Here is an 18,357-nt window from a genome sequence, read left to right as displayed (position 1 = left end):
AAACCGACGTCGCCGTAGCAAACCATTCGTGCACGTCAAAAACATGCCCACTTTGATGCAGTTTTTCGCCTTTCTTCGTAGTGGCATCGCGAAAGAATGATCCCACTACAATATCTTTAAAGCCAGCTCGAAGGCCTAATGCGCCAGCCACGGGCACTTGCAACCGCCATAGCTTCGTACGCAAGGAGCCAATACCGTCTGCTACGATTCTCAATATTGCACGCGAATCGCACCGCAAGTGGCGCTGCGTGCGGCTTTCAAGGTGCCCCCTATAGGCTCCGCACGGAGTGTATACACACGCTATGAATCACGCCCTCCGACGCGGTCTACTTGACAGCAGCAGCCACAGCAGCAACAGCAGCAGCAGCAGTGGGAATGTCGAAGGAAGAGGCAAAGAAAGCTTTGCTTTAAAAAAATCAGATCCATTCCACTCGGTGAACGAATGGCACTAAATTCATCCATGCTAACTAATGTTTCTTTAGTTCTGGATAATTTAGTGGCAGAATAAATTTAGTTGAAGAATTTAGTAACATTGATTTGTGCAGAAAGAAAGTATCGTGAAACCTTCTTTCCGATAAACTAAAAGGCGTGCAGTGAATGAGCATATTAGTAGTTTTATTTGAAACAGACATATAGGTCTTCTTAATGAGTGAGTCATTCTAATTTTATTTAATCACTCCTTCATATATATGGGCACAAGTACAGTTTGTTCAAAGAAGAAAAGAAAACTTAAGGAAACCTCCATTATAATTCAGTCATAAAACATTTCACTTACATGTCGTGGTCAGTGAAACTTCGGATGTAAGTAGCGCAATCAGCAGCAGCAGTACCATATTAGTCGTCGCTTTGTTTAGCCAATATATTCTGAGGAGATACAGCAACAAATACCTTCAGTGCATAATTGTGTGAGGGGTTCAAAAAACAAAGCAATTCTTTCGTCTTGGTAGTATAACATTTAAGCGACAATTTTATAGTGGCCTGTTCAACGGTAATCACTGAAATATTTTTATGCAAGAAAATGCGATAACTCGGAAATTACCTAAAATGCAGCTGAAGCTTCTTAGTCCCAGAGAATGCAAACAATGAAATATACTAATTAAAAGCGAAAGCACAGTAGTAATTTTAATTCATGCAAATGGAGCTGCTTCTTGATTTTAATTCATTTCGGTGTGAACCTACCACAAATGAGAGTATTTTTTTTCAATTGCCAGCTGTTAGTTGAATCCAGAGCCAAATGTAATTCTTGATTATTATGCCTATTTTTGTTCACAGATTGCGTAACCGAAGCTTGCACCGCATTACTTTTGAAGCACAATTTAGGTAAAACTTGGCGGAACTACCAAGTTAGGGGGAGAAATTGAACGCTCAATGCAATTGTTTGCATATTCAATCATACAAGTGAGCTGATTTTGCGGATTTTTCGCGGCAATAGTTAGAATCATTATCATCAGCCTAGTTTCGTATATATTGTAGGACGAAATCCTCAGCGAGTGACCTCACATTGCTCCTCTCTTGGCTAAATGATTCTGAATTGTGCTAGGAAATCTCCTAATTTCATCACCCCACCGAATTTTATGCCATTCTCGATTGCGTTTCCATTCCTTGAGCACGTGCTCTATGACGAGAATGGCACACCAGCTATCTGCCCTACAAGTTACATGGCCTGCTCAGCTCCATTCTTTTCGCTTAATGTCAAATGAAATATCGGCTATCTTCGTTCGCTGTCGGAACCTCGACACTCTCCTCTTGTCGCGTAACGTTACACCTAAAACATTTAATTTCATTGTTGTTTACGCCGCCGTTAAATTCTAACGATACGATGCGATAATTGTGTATTGGTTTTCAACGACAGCGGTAAGCTCTCAGTCAGGATTTGGTTTTGCCTACCCTATGCACTCAAGCACAAATTTAATCTGTCAATTTCTTTCTCAAGGTCAGGGTCCCCTGTGAGTAAGTGACAATTGACCAAGATAATCGTATTCCAGCAGAGAGCCTAGAGGCCGCCTGGCGAGCATAAATTCTTGTTTTCTTGCCGGGCTGCCGAACACCCCATTTGTTTTCTGCTTTGTATATTGGAACATTTTTCATGCTTTTTTAATCGTTACTATGCTATAATATCGATTATCGCTTCTTGCTTATAAGCTTTGTAAGTATAGATGATCCCATCTCATCTGTTGAGTAACACACTTTCATGATCAGTCGCTTTGGTTGCCCTTGTTTCTTTCTTCCTAGTTCAATTTGTGCTTCAGCAATCAGCATAATTTTGCTTTCATTCATTATCTCTAACTTATCGCTGTCTTAATCTTCTTAAGCTGCGCATTTGTTTGCGAGCCCCCAAGCCTGAATTTTACTTCCCCCTTTACTGCCTCTAGGTTAACCTGTGTCTTCTTGATTAGGTAGTGTTTACAGCGTATACCCTATGGGCTCATTCTAATAGCCGTTTCAGTTGTTCATGTAGTCCGCAGCCGGTGGTCGGCGAAGCTATCGCCAGGAATTGGGAAAAAATGCTGAGTTTCCACGAGGGGTGCTATAACCTAAAACTATTGTGAACTTTTCTATTCCAATTCTGCAATCGGCCCTCCGCGATTGGTGAAAGACTTTTTGGACCACCCCCCCTTCACCTGTCTGTCACGCGACGTCATGAAAACCGTGACAGCCTTCCATCTGATATGGCTTGTACACACTGATTATGCATCATTTCACTGAACAAAAGAAAAATAGTTCTTTCTGAATCGACGCCTTTTCGCCATTAGCTCTCGGCTATTGGTCGAAAGTTTTCGGGGTGCAGCCATTTCACCTGCATGTCAGGCGACGTCACAAAACCGCAAAAACTCACTGCGTCAAAGTTACGTGCATGCGTTAAAGATACATTCATATGCAGAACAAAACTGAATTTTCTTCTGAAGAGCCGCAGGCTGCCCCGTTTCGAAAGGAATAAAAGATGGCTGCCGCCGATCACTCAAGCACTGGCTACTCGCACTTGCCGGAGAGCATTGGTTTATTTGCGTGTAATAAAACTTTTCGCGTGGCCGTGTAACGTTTTCGAGTACTTTCGGCACGTTTGCGTCCTTGTTCTGCGAACAGTTCGTTGCTGAGGATCCGTTTTAGCGTCATTCTTAAGCGTCCGTTGAATGCCGCCGCGATTATTGACGAGCCACCGTGAGCTAAGCAAGGGTAAGCGGACCGATCACCGACGCCGGCACCACTCTCTTCATCCGGTTATCGATTTTCAGTGCAGTGGCTCGGCCCCATTGAATCCCTCTCCACTTGAGCGTGCTCCTCGCCTCTTGTCGGTCAATTAGATAAGACAATCCGCTCATTGTAGGCATCGTTATTCGTTTTTCAAGCAAACAAAAGTGACCTCCTATAAACAAGTAGAGGTTTTGGTTGGTCTGTGGGTGAGCGCCCGATGCTTGCGTCGGCGATTACGCAAATTTGACGTCAAGAGATTGGAATAAAACATATTGGAATAGTTTTGCGGTATAGGGCCCCAGGATAGAACCGGGTCCCCAGCACGGGATTCTGCTATTCTACCACTGCGCGTGCCAGTGCTTTTCAGCTGCCTCGAATACATGCCCTATACACGCGTCCTAGCAGTCCAGGAATCAGGCGACGTAAGATGCGCACAACGTAATGTCAAATTGTACACATTTTACATTGCATTTGCATTTTAACGAACCATTAGGCATGACGTGTAGCAGTTGCATAAACCGTGCTAGAAGGTATATCGATCAGTCTCGAAGAAAAGGAAGTTGAGATGTGCACAAAAGTGCTACAATGAAAAATGTTTATAGCATGCCTCAATAAATGAAGCAGGCTAGGTGACTTTTGTCATGGCCTCGCTTCAAAGGAGATGCCGAATATTTCAGATCATCGTTGTCAGCAGCAGCATGTTTACGGAACGCTTGCTAGATGCGGCGGAAACATATCGTTTACTTGTGTCCTCACCCATGAAGAGTCATGCGATGTGAGATGCACGCCGCGTGGCATCCATATGTGCACTATTTGCACTTCAATTGCGTATTGTGCCACTGTATTGAGTATTGTACAATTGCATAGGTAGCAGCGCGAGGTATATAGAGAAGTTTCGAGGAGGCAAAAGATTACCGATATGCATAAAAATGCTAGAATAAAAAACATATATAGCATACCTTATTGCATCAACCAGACTAGGTGACTATTTGTCGAAAGAGATAACAATCAATCATCATATTGGTCTTCATCATCATGAGCAGCTGCAACAGCACAATTGTAACACAATATTCGATGCGCGTACCGTAGCATTGATACGTCCTACCTTTGCTTGAACTTACGTTCTAATTTACCGACTGTCCCGACATGTAGTACTTACACCGTGTCGGACCATGTGTGAAGGGATGTGACATCGACGCCACTCAGTCTCGATTGCTGTGTTTGCCCTTTTGTAAAATTTTCACACCTTCTCGATATGCACGAACCGCTGATGAAGTACAGCTACGCGCGCGGCTGTAACTAGGCAACGTCGGTCTCGGTAGACTGCTGTGCAGAGACAACCACAAGCCGCACCTCCACTTTAATGACGGGCGGAGAGTTCAGTTCGCTCTTGTGACAACGGTGCTCTTGTGCATGCAGCCGAAAATGGAGCTCCTATAGGGCCCTTCCACCAGCTCACGCTGTGACATTGGTATGGGCGCCACGCAGGCCTGTGACTTATTTATATTTTTAATTGAGAGCAATCCTTGACCTCACCCTATCATCACTGCCATTTAACCTAGTGTCTACAGTCTTTACTTTGCCGTGAACGACAAAGAGAACGAAATCTGATATATTATGTTTTTACTCCCTTAGGCCTATTTGAGGCCCCAATCCTGCCACTGGGTTTTCTGAACAACTCTTGAAAAACCACATAGGAACCTGCGTCACTAATCCATCATGAACAACACGAAAAGCATCTCATCTGTTTGCTTTGACAAAGTGTTTGCAAAACGCACACAGCGACTTTGAGTCCTAGATCCGGCTGGTATATTTCGTTCCTGTTAACGTACCTGCCGGCGTCTACGATTGGTCCGCTTTCCCTTGCCTAGCTTGCTCTGGCTTGTCTAAAATCGTGGTGGTGGGCAAGCGATGGTTAAAAACTCGGCTAAAACGGATCCTTAGCAAACAAGAGTTGGCAGAGCGATGTCTTCTACGTGCCGAAAGGGCTAGATAGCGTTATACTGCCACGCAAAAGGTTTGTTATATGCAAAGAAACCTAAGCTCTCCGACATGTGCGAGTAGCCAGTGCCTAAGCGATCGGCGGCAGCTATCTTTTATTCCTTTCAAAACGCGACAGCCTCCGGCTATTCAGTGGAAAATTTAGTATTGTTCGGCATATTATTGCATCTTTAGCAAGTACAGGTCACTTTGACGCAATGAAATTTGGTGGTTTTGTGCCGCCGAGTGACCGACTGGTGAGGTTGGTGCAGCGTGAAACTTTTTGACTAATAGCAGTGGGTTAATGGCGAAAGGGCGTCGAATCAGAAATTCAGAAATAATTATGTTTCTTTCGTTCGATCGAATCATGCATAATCAGTGTGTACACCTCATGTCCGATTGGGACCTATGGCGGTTTTCGTGACGTCGCATGACAGCCAGCCGAAGTGGGAGTTGTCCAAAAAAGATTTTGACCAATCGCGGAGAGATGATTGCAGAATCGGAATGGAAGAGTTTGGAATAGCTTTATGTTATATGTGCCCCTAACTGCCATCTATGCACGAGGAGGAAGAGGGAGGCAAAAGGAACCTTCGAACAATCATTTCCACAGAGGGCTCGTACATCGTATTTAACTTGTCTGGCAGGCTATGTTACTCCAAGAGAAGGTTTCTGCGGTCGGAATATCAGCATTTTATTCTTAATTTTACGTAACCAGGGGCCCTATAACGTAAAACTATTCCAATATGTTTCTATTGCAATCTCCTGACGTGAAATTTGCGTAACCACCGACGCAAGCACCGGGCGGTCACCCGCAGTGTTGTCTGAACAGACCAATCAAACGCTCTCCTCGTTCATGGGAGGTTACTTTTGTTTGCTTGAAAAACGAATATCATTGCCTACACTGAGCGGCTTGTCGTATTTAATTGGCTGACAAGAGGCGAGGAGAACGCTCAAGTGGAGAGGGATTCGATGGGGCCGAGCCACTGCACTGAAAGTCGATAACCGGATGAAGAGGGTGGTGCCGGCGTCTACGATTGGTCGGCTTTGCCTTAGTTAGCTTGCGCTGGCTGGTCGAAAATCACGGCGGCATGCAACGGAAGCTCAAGAATGACGCTAAAACGGACCCTCAGGAAAGAAGAGTTGGCAGAATGAGGGGGTACACTTGCTGAAAGTGCTCGAAAACGTTACACGGCCACGCAAGAAGCTTTATTATATGCAAATACACCCATGCTCTCCGGCAGGTGCGAGTTGCCAGCGTCTGACCGATCGGCGGCAGCCATCTTCTATTCCTTTCGGAACGGGGCAGCCTGCGGTTATTCCGAAGAAAATTCAGTTTTGTTCGGCATATTAATGCATCTTTATCGCGTGTCGGTCGTCTTTATTGCGTATCGGTGGTCGAAAAAAGTTTTTGACCAATCGTGGAGGGCTGATAGCAGAATTGGAATAGAAAAGTTTGGAATAGTTTTACGTTGTAGCGCCCCAGCATTGATTTGTTAACGGTGTCACTTTTTATATTGTACTCTTGTGACACTAAACTCATTTCTTTTAAAGCAGGAGTAGCTGGGCCTGCAGAGAAACTTTAAGCAGAGTGCTGTGGTGCTCATCACAGCTGATCTCGACATCTGAGTAGGTGAAACAATATTAGGCACCACTGTGCTTCGCTTTATTGACAAAGCATTATCATGTCACGAACTTGCACCTCAATGACTATTTTGAGTTTGTTTTGAGAAATGCGTTAAGGAAGAATACACAAGGGTTGACCTTGTTGATAAGAATGTTCTTTTTCTTAAAGTGCTCTTTTTGCAATCTTCCTCTTGGGCATGTTTTAAAAGGATGCGCACGCTCCTTAATTCCAAACTATCTTCGAGCTTGTTTACGCTTTAAATAGAAAACATTTGCCAAGAAAAACCTCATTTCGTGCAGAACTCATAAGAAAGGTAAGTAGGTGACAGGACGTAACACAGTCTAACAAACATCTAATTTTACTGCTTACCCGGGAATATCGTCATGTAGTAGTGATGGGCGAAAATACAGCAGCAAAACTGTTATTAAGGTAACTAACCTTTTACTGGGCGAACCTGGGCCCACAAAAGCAAGTTACACACAAATCACAAAGATAGTGGCGAACGTAGTCGAGAATTGTCGAAAATCTGAAGTGCCGGTCAAGTGCGTCTCCTTTTAGACACGAACCATCAAACGTTCCAAAGAAATTGCTGGTGCTCGCGTGTCTTCCAGAAAGTTCTACACCTTTCGCGTCGCGCATGCTTCCCACAATGCGTCTGATGATCTGGTAGGGTCCCAAGTAGCAGCGTAAAAGCTTCTCGCTTAGTCCTCGTCGGCGTATCGGGGTCCAAACCCAAATACCGTCGCGAGCTCGTCTTAGTGTCCTAGTGTCGGATGTTGGTTCTCTCGTTGTTCTTAATCAGCAGGCGGGCGAGCTTTCGGGTTTCTTCCGAGCGCTGAAGATAGGTGGCGATGTCAAGATTCTCTTTGTCGGTGACGTGCAGCAGCATTGCGTCGAGAGTTATCACCGCGTTTCTGCTGTAAACCAGCTTGAACAGCGTGATCTACGTTATTTCTCGCACCGCCGTGTTGTAAGATAAGCATACGTATGGCTGGATGGCATGCCAGGTCCTGTGTTTGACGTCGACGTACTTAGGAAACGTGTTGTTGAGGGCCTTATTTAGGCGCTCCGTAAGACCATTCGTCGGCGGGTGGTGGGCAGTTGCCCTCCGGTGGCTTGTCTGCCTGTAACGCAGAATAGCTTGGGTGGCCTCCGCTGTAAAGGCCGTTCCTCGATCGGTAATAAGAACTTCTGGGCCCCATGTCGCAGCAGGATGTTCACGACTAAGAATTTCATTACTTTGACTGCGCTACCTATTGTCAGAACTTCCATTTCAGCGAACGGGCTGAGGTAATCCGTCATCACTACGATCCACTAATTTCCGGATTTGGGCGTAGGGAAAGGGTCCCAACAAATTCATCCCGATCAGCTCTAATTGTTGGCAAGGCGGCTCGATCGGCTGTAGTACTCCCGGTGGCCTTGTCGGTGGTGTCTTGCGTTGCTGACAGTCTCGAACGTTCAAGAGTAATCGCTGGTGCTTGTGTGTCTTCCAGAAGGTTCTACATCTTTCGCGTCGCACATACATGCAATAAAATACATAACGTTCTGTGACAATAGACAGAACCATTGATAATATTCCAGAAACTTCCGATACATGCAGTCGCGTCCCATGTTGAGTGATAGCATTTGTTAGGCAGTGAAAAGCACTTTCCCCCAAGTCCGTATGCCAATATAAATGGTGTGGCGAAAAGGCGTGAACAGATAAATATGTAGTGCATTTAGCTCGCACAACTGATAAAGAAGACATGGAATGGCGACACTGAGACTTGTTTTGCAATGATAAATAAGCAGTCTGGCTATCTAATAATCCTCAGAAATCTCGCCAACCCTATTGTCCTTGGACATACCCACAGTCACACAGTTTTTAAACAAAATGGTGCAAGTGAGCTATGCGCTACCAGATGACTTCCAAATCACCTGAGCATCAAGCTAGCATGATCGCAAATTCAGTCTTTTACACGTTGGCCTGCTTTGGTCACGTAGCATGTACTGCACGATAGTGTTATTTGATATCCGTGGACACCCCTGTGCTCTACGCACATTTTTTTGCTTGCTTTTTGCGTGCGAGGCTACACAGCAAAGCATGCTTGTGACATTCCGAGAAGGAATTGTAGGAAACACCGACGTGAGACTACTTTTCTGTGCACTGAATAAGCTAGGCTTGTTGGTTTAGATTGGCGGCCGTTGGTTCTATTGGTTTGGAGCCCCACGCAGGTTCTTCAATTGCTCACACTAAGGCAGAGAAGCTTATGGGGCGTGCTTCTGCAATTTGTACAGCACACTGTACAAATTGTACTAAGGAGTAACAAATTGCAGTATAGAAGCGCAGTAACGGCATCCTTTAGGGTGCAGATGACTGTCATTCAGTCAGCCAGGGCACCAAAGTTGTTGTTTGTTCCCTAGCCTAAAACGGCAAATTTATGCTCACTATAGTTGTAGGAAGACAATTCCAGCATACCTTCTATGGTTTGAGCGGGCCCCTTTGCCCTAGGGCATCGTGTTTATTTTTCTCGGATTTATCTGTATTGGGGGGGGGGGGGGGGTGCTTCCTTAGCTGCGGCATGAAGTTCGCATGAAGTTGTGCAAATGGAAACTCGTGAACAATGACCCTTTAGTTGGCATATTGCGAAGAACGAATCAGCTTTGATTATCTTTATTTCCTTTTGGAATACCTTTACATGTGGTGTCAGTAAGTTTTTCTCAACTTGCTGAATTATCTTGAGGTCCCAAGGTGACGATACTGGTGTCTTCAAATGCGGACTTTTCATGATAAAGTCCCTGGCTTTGCAAGTGTTGTTGAAAAAAAAAGGTGGCACTTGAAGGTGTCTGTCTTAGATGTGAGTGAAACGAACCGGCGAAACTTGAGTACATATTGTGTTTAGTTCTGTAGTAAGTAAATGTTTGTCTACAATTCGTCTCGTCGCTAACATGATGGCAGTCACTTACTTGGTCATTGGCCACAAATTCACAATCATGTTAGCTGACTAAATGAATTTTAATCTAACCCTCGATGACACCTTCTACAGATCCCAATGACAGAGCAGACCAGCATAGACGTTGGACTGCTCGACACTACCTTTAGTTGCCTTTCCCTCTTCAATGAGGTAAGACGTATGTCGAGTGAGCTCCTGTACAACATTTTGCAAAGTGATGAACGGTTTATAAGTCCTAAATGCGGGACTTCATAGAGGGACGACGTAATGCTAATGCATTTTCCTTCAGTTATTGCCTATGCACATGTCATTTTTCTGTCAAACAGCATTGTTCTCCCACATTTTTAGCGACATTAATTTTCTGCTCATACCTTGGGGTATTGATTATTGATAAATGAATTTATCATCATGAGTGTTCGCAAATTAGACACGTCTCAAATGCACTTAGTGTGAGATTGTTCATTTTGAATCAGGTAAATTTATTTCGTTGCCGGTTACTTCGGTTGAACGAGTTCCACAAAACCACTAAGATATGCAATCTGAAAGGTAGCTTTGAAAAGTGACCCGGCGATTAAAACATCCCCATACAATTGCTCGATTATTATAATGATATTGACTTGCAATCTTTTTGAGACACCCCATAAGTTACTTCCCGATGCACTCATGCTGTTATGTTCTCCCAAATTTAGCAGGTTTCAGTCAGCGCAAAGGGTATTTGAAGTATCAGTAGACAAGCTAAAATATATTCGTAACCGGCACTGATTACAACGATAACGAGTTCCGTAATACTACACAAGTGTACTCATGAATTTTTAATGTTCTATAAGCAATCGTATTAAAGGCATGCGTTGTTATGTGATGACTAGGGAGAGCTCCAGGTGATATTTGGTAAAAATTTCGTTCTTGGAGCTCTTCAAGGTACCGCCACATCTAACTAAATTTAGCGCGAAAGCTTTTGTTAGTAATTTCGCACGTTTTTGACGTCTCTGGTTCCAATCAGACTAGGCAAGAATGTTGTTCATTAGCTAGCTCTCTCTCCCGCACTCTCTCGCCTGCTCATTTCTCTTTCCTTTGTTCGTTCAGGCCCCATTGGCCATTGCAGAATTTTCCTTCTATGCAAGTCGTTTGAATATGCTATTACAAACTTGTTCTCTAGTTGGAAGTTAACGTTTTAAAGCGCACCTTTTACGAGCCCATTCCTGCGTGTCACGTCGGTGTTGTCCTTCGGCATAGCCGAGGGAAGGAGCACAGCGAAGGATAAAAGAACGAACGGAGTGTTCAGCGGGGGACGAAATACGGCGATACTGAAGCGAGTGGGAGGAGCATAGCGAAGCTATCCGACGGAAAGTGGAGGAGGTGAGTGTGGCGTTAAGCGGGAGTAGAAAAACGTGTTGCTGAGCAAGACGGGCTCTGCGACGGCACCGCCACGACATGGCGCCAGAGTAGCGCGCCATCGTCGGTTCATCGACGGCATGCGGCGAGCGTGTCCACCGATATTATAAATGCATCAAAGCGCTGCCTGAGCGGCTGTCCTTGTGCGGCGCCTGCTTTAAATCACGCGCAAGCATCACCCACGCGTTGTATCTCGCGATCTCCCCATAAGCAAGGCAGTCGCGCCACACTCGTTCCGTGTGCTATGTGCCACATGTAATCGATTTCCCGCGCCAGTCAATATATGGCGGAGTGAATTGACGTATACAACTGCGCTCAACTTTCGAATTTCGGAGTATCGAAATCATGGGTGTTTTTTTTTTACTAAATAACAACATAGATTTCGTCAACTACAATTTTATGAGGTGCAATTATTAGCTTCAACATATAGCTTGATTTAGAATTTGGACGAATCACCAGTAATTGATAGGACTTTCTGTGATTTCAACAGGGCATGCGACACTATATGACATGCCACACAATTATGAAACTTAGTGCATTTAAAGCTGTAAACCATTTACCATTATCTACTGTTTCTTGTCTATTACAGAACAGAGAGATGCACAGATTCAAACCCGTTCGTGCGACGACTGGCGTCCTTCAGCGGCTCTGTTACTTACCAACGGCGATCTGCTGGACGAGTTGTGCAAGTATCTTGCCGAGGGCAGCGCAAAAAAACAGAGAAAGAATGTAAGTACAGATCCTACGTAAACTGTGCGCCCAGGGCCTCAGCTTCCTGCTTTAATATTGACGCCCCTGGTGTAAGTGGTAAATTTTAAGGTCGTCTTCAAACAGCTGCCCTCCGCTAAGAAAATTTTAATCCCGTCTGACATTTGTATCCTACAGTGCGACCTGTAAAATGTTTTACCTCATCCTTCAAATATTTGAAAGCTATCATGAGAAAGCATCTGTGCATGGTATTAAAGCTAATTGTACACTTTTTAGGAACATCAATCTAGCTGCAGCCGTCTCAGTGAAGTTAATATGCAAAACAGTCTTTTCCTGAAGCTTGACTGTGCTTTAGCGTAATGACGTCAGGTATTGAAATCACTTCTAAAGCCACGTCACTTAACCTACCTTATTTAAATTCATTCCCAATTAGCGAACGTATCTTCTATTTACGAAAGATAGGAAATACGGACATTTATGCTACGCACTGTATTTTTCCACTTAGCCTTCTTCCGCGACATATGTAAAGCAAAAGTTCCCTGAAGATTTCTCTATAATACGTGATTTAATGCTTAAGTATGGATGTGGTGGTATCAAAATTGTACGCAGCACAAAACTTCTGGGAGTAATAATCTCGCAATCGCCTAATAAAAGGCCCGCATGAGAGCTTAAGATCAACAGTCAATTAGGTATATTGTGTTCTGTCAGTACATATTTTTTTTTACTAGTAATAGCTAACGTAATAACTTCGAAGCAGTCGTTATTTCATGTATTTACCTCCCGTAACTCACTTATCCTGACCAACTTTTAATGTTTGGAGAACATCTACGAAGCATAAGGGCTCCCTGCCCGATCTTGCATTCAAATTTCTGGTAATTGCGAACGTATATAGTATGCGGACAGTAAAAAATATTTTTCTAGTTTGGGGTGATCCACGCGTCCCATATTTGTCTATGGCATTATTGATTTTTAAAAAGAACGCTTTTATATCGTAGGACGTTTATCTACGGATATTTACTACCTTCAAATTTATGTACACATAGATAAATTCGCACCAAAATGTGTTTTAAAATGTGTGCATTTGTGTGTATACATTTTATTTGCACATAGATCAAATCTAAACTAGTTGCAAAGATGCGTAAATTCGTAATGCCCCAGCTGTTTCATTGCCAATTCTTGTCACGTTTGGTGCAATGGGGTACGTTATGTGCGGCGTCTTGACTGATGTCAATTCTATCCTCTGACTATAAAGTGAGGCATCAAAAGGTCGTTTCCTTTTATTTTCCTCCTCCCTGGGAACTGCCATCAATGACAGGCCAAAGAAACAAAATGTGACGCATAGCAATCAAAGAACTTGTCGAACATTGCATTTCAGAATCGAGCCCCCGAATGGTGAAATTACTTTCCCGCTTCCGTCCCCTCCATCACTAGTAATGGGGTCTTAAGAGAAAGCTTCAGCTCAGGCCCAACTCCGACGCGGCCTATTCAAATACATGTAAAACACAAAAGCATTTTTCGGAGGCAACCGCTGGACTGATTTCAATGAATTTGGTTGAAGTTGAGAGGGAAATTTAAATCGTAGTGACCGTGGAAAGCGGAATTTCGATTTAGGGCCTGAGTTTTATTAAAAAGCTTTTCAAAAATCCGGAAGTTTGAGAAGAATAGAGGCCAGAACTTTACAAATTCATAGCTCTGCATCAAGAAGAGATATCGCGGTTGTGTAAACGACATCCACTAAATCATTTAAAGCTGACAAATTCGAACTGTCATTTTACACCTTACATGAACTTGTTACGTTGGTTGCAAGGGTTCTGCAAAAGCTGTATATTCATATTACTAAATGTTTTTATATTCATGAGAAACATATCGATTTCGTCCGCTTTAGAGGTACTATTAGATGCAATTCCCACAATTGTATTATCATTCTTCGTTGTTGAGTTAGAGAGTTGTAAACTTGATAATGTCGTTTTTTCAATTTTGAAAATTTTCGATTTTTGTCAATTCTTAATAAAAATTGACGCCCTAACTCAAAACTTAAAAACCAACCGTAACTAGATTTCTTGTTTTTTTTAAATGCAACAAATTTCGTCAAGTATGGTGCAGTGGTTGCCGAGAAAAAATTAATTCTCCTTTTACATGTATTTAGATCGCAGAAGCCGAGCTAAACCTTCCTCTTTATGTCAGCCACCTGTGACCATCTTGTTGGTTGAAAATTGTTTACTGAATGTCAGAAAAATTGGGAACTAAAGAAAAATGCAAATATGAAAAAGAGCTTACACGTTGCAAATGCTTATTGGCAAATATTTCTAGCCATTAAAGTTTCCAAAAGCATTCTTCCGCTTCTCATATCTGAGGACGTAGCTCTTCACGTGAAAGCATGACGAAGGGGCAAAATGAAAACTGAAGGAAAATCGAGGGGCCCTAACATTATTTTTGGAAAGGATTCCTCCTGCGTAAGCCAATGTGTACACATACAAAAATAATACACTGAGGCTGTACAAAATAGGTCCCTCTCAATGGGAAAATATAAACACACTAAGCAAGCGCCAAAATACCTCCATGTAAAACCGTTTTTCTTTTTTATTTAATTCGTAGTAAAGCCCATTCCTCACGATATTATACGCCCTACTCACCTACGACGATGAAAAAAGGCTTCCACTGTACGCACGGACATTTCTCGTTACAGAAGACGAGATACAGTCGAGAGACAGAGGGATTGCCGAGACATTGTTTACGAGATACGATCGCCAAATCTCTCGTTATGTCTTAAACAATGCTGGGGAAAACCGTGTAGGATGCTTAAACTTCGCATTTAGGGGTTGAACGCGATAGCATTCAAAGATCCCGGACAGCTTCTCACGCTTCTCCGCAACCGCTGCTTATGTAACCGTAATGTTTCCGCGAAAAACTGGCGACGAGCACACAAAGGCGAACTTTCTGGTTCTCCTTTTTCTTTCTCCCCGCGGCGGGTGCTGCCCGGTGCTGTGGATCTGCGGAGGCGAGCGCCATCTAAATGGTTTTGCAAGGAACCGAGCCTGGCTTGCCGCTCCTACTCGGACAGACCTCAAACGCATTTGGATAAGGAGTTTCTGTTTCAGTTTGCGCCTAAGAGATTTCTTTTGTATATTAGAATTACATATAGATGCTATTTTGTTGGTAGGTTTTGTGTATTCCGTCCTTTACCAATTTTTTGATGCATTTTACTTGGACAAATTGTATTGGTTCAACAAATCCTATGTACCACGTGGAGGACTTGCGTAGTTCACGATGCATATTTCAGCTTGATTTTTCTATACTGGACAAAACCACCGACGTCAACGCTGAATTTTCTGCCACGTCGGGCGCTTAACAATATAGTGTTAAAAAAGAGAACAGGCGGGTTGTTTTCAGTTTGTTCGAAGAAATGTCCCCCGGCCTACGTGGCCATCGTGGCATCGTGGCGGTGCTGTAATCGTGATGCTCAAGCTGGGAGTTGCGAGTCAGGGCTGGTGGTTTCTCTCAGGCTTTTAATTCGTCTTGCTGTTCGTGCACTGTTACATATCAAGATGGTAAAGCCCTTGCCACGAGAATAGCAGGAGCTACAAAACAGTGGCACGGCCCGAAAAGGATGCTCCCGAAGAAAATAGAGCCTACACGCCATGTTGTATGCGTGGTTTTGTATGCATGGCGTCGCTTTGTATGCATCTGGCTGTCACAATCGTCTCCTCCTCGTTGCAACATGTGGACTGCGCAAGCAGGTTACTTATAAGAATGAGTACGCACGCTCCCTAATCCTTTCATTTAATCAATGGCCCATTCGGCCGATGTCACCACAAGTAAAGGCGTCCTCGCCGTGCGGCCCACCCTTACATTTTTTAAAACAGTCATGACCTAAATGAAAGGTCTGAGGTAAGGTAAATCTGACGGATTACTGTCAAAAACCTTGCCTTGACTGTAACAGGTGTAGAGCGACTTCCTTGGATAGTTGAAATATTTTGTCTGTTTTCTTGAGAAAGCTACCCTTGCTAGCTTACATTAACCAGTGGTAATAATAAATCATGCAAAACTTGAATACGAGCGCCTTTCGGGTTGATAAAAATTATGTATGAGAGAGTAGTTCCAAGGTATCAGATTTCTGTTTGTCCTACTTTTAGAAAGGATATTCTAGAAATTTCTAATGTAAAAGTTTCGTAGATACTACATCTGGATGGAACACCGAAATACGTCCTGGCTAAAGTGTTTAGAAATTTCACATGTTGTTGTTAATGTAACCAAATTTTTTATGTACTCCTAAGGCTTTCTTTGTATAAATTCAACATTCTCACATTTCCTGCTGTCAGTGCCCAAGCTAATACGTATGAATTGAGCTCTCAATAGAAACAGGGTAACACAAATCACCCGTACAGTTAACTAAGCGAAGAAAGGGCAGCGCTTTCTCATCCTTTCTGATATTTCCGTAGTGACTAACGCTTACTGGTACATATATTAGGCTGTTGCAGTGAAGTAATCAATTTTCAGAACTGTTCTTAGTCTTCCGTCCAAATTTAGCGCATAACTAGTTGTGTAACATTCTGCAGCTACACAAGAATTTACGAGTATTTTCAATCTGAAAACGTTGCAGTTAGCGAACGCACGGAAAACCACCCAACTAAACTTTCTTTATATTACGACAGTACTCGACGACAGCAGCCATCTTCTCACGGATTCGCCGAACCTCCTGCGGACTGGCCACAGGGCCAAGGATCTTGAGTTCATTCAAGTTGTAGTTCCATTTTTCTTGATTATCAGCTCGTTATCGCTTCGGCAGGGGTTAGACTTTTCATAATGTCCTTGAAAATACTATTATATCGTAAAAGTAGACAACGTGCGTCTGCCACTTCAGATCTCCCACATGTTGCAGTGATATTTCATGTGGACAACAGCTCAAATGGAAAGATAAGTGTAGTTAATTTAACAGATTGCTATCTTGGGCTAGTTAATAGGGGGCATTTTTCTCACCAAAAACTATTATTTTATGTGGATGTTAGGCATGAAAGAAAGAAACGGACATAGATATCATCAAAGAAAATGCAGGCATGTGACCAAAGACACCATTTGAAGAAACTACATTCAGTGGTAAAAGGAAACGAATTGTATGCTGATACTTAAGCCACCCTTCTTAATATACTAAGTTAGCTCTCGTGCCACCGCATCGTGTTTGCTTTCAAGAATGCCCTTTCTTATCCATTATTCCCGTGCTTTCGTAAATTTTGCTCAACAGTCGTGGACAAATGAAAACAATTAGAATTGGCATAACCTAAACAACAGTTAAAAACACCGTTTCTTTTCACGGCCACTCTTGCTGTATTCTATATGCTGATGTTTCTGATTCAAATATATTGGAGACAAGTGTGGGCAGCTGCTTTACATGACAATACCAGTGAAATTAGGGTTCGCGTAGGGAATCAAACACTGCTAAGAAGAGAAGATCTGCAGGTACACTTCAAGGCGCGGATTCCCTGGTGCGCCTTGTACTTTCGGCTACAGCTCTGTGAGAAGCAGTGAGGACTCGTGCTGTAACTACGGATGGCATAACCACAGAAAACTCTTCTTGTGGTGAAATATGCGGCGGCCTGTGTTCTTTCATTTCCATCTGGCGGATAGTATTATTGACTTTACTGACTCGAAGAAATTAAACACTAAAAAAAAAAATTAGAAGACCGTGCGTCATACCCGCACATAAGAAAATGATAAAGAACAAGAATAAGCTTTACCACGCTTTTCTACGTCTCGATCGCCAGAAATATTGATTAGATTCAAAAGCGCCCAAAACAAACTAAACTCTGAGCTTAGACACGCCAAGCGAACATATTATCAGAAAATACTTTCTGAACTTGCAAAGAAACAGCCCAATGTAGTTTGGGAATTGACAAATGACGTTATGAGCCGCGGCAGAAAGAACGCGTCAGTAGGAAGAATAAACCACAAACCGTTTTCCTGCGTGACTGCGTTAATTTGTAGTCCATTATCAAATGGGTAGTGCATCGTTCTGCTGTGCAGAGGCAACCCAGTTGCTAGCAGTCCAAGGCGCCAAATTGGACAAGTGAGAATGTTGTGATATGCAGAAGCGTGCTGCTCTTCAACAAAACTCTTTCACGTCGGTATGTGTCACTCTAGTCGAGGAAAGCTGTACGCCCCGCTTATCGAAGAAACTCTCTGACGCCAACGTGAGACACAGGGTATGGGCCACTGGACATGCGCTGGTCTTCAAATAAACTCTTTGATATCAAGTTGTGGAACGGGGCGTATGCCAGTAGGACTGTGTCGCTCTTCAATGAATGCCTTTGACGCCAGCTACAGTAATTAGGTATTTGCAACTGGCAATGTGCTGCCTGAAATGGTGAAAATGACCCCTAAATTTCTTCGCTTGCGATTTCAATCTAACCCTCGTGTAAAAGATTGCTCGATTTCAGCAAACAGACAAATTTGCAGGCGGTGGTACAAATGAGCTGGGTATGTAATGTTTTTCAAAGAACAGCCATCTCACCAACGCTTTAGTTGCTGGATCAT

This window comes from Dermacentor andersoni, chromosome 8 (genome assembly GCF_023375885.2).
Source record: "Dermacentor andersoni chromosome 8, qqDerAnde1_hic_scaffold, whole genome shotgun sequence".
Taxonomy (NCBI): domain Eukaryota; kingdom Metazoa; phylum Arthropoda; class Arachnida; order Ixodida; family Ixodidae; genus Dermacentor; species Dermacentor andersoni.
The sequence above is the reverse complement of the archived record's forward strand: the minus strand, read 5'-3'. Positions refer to the sequence as shown.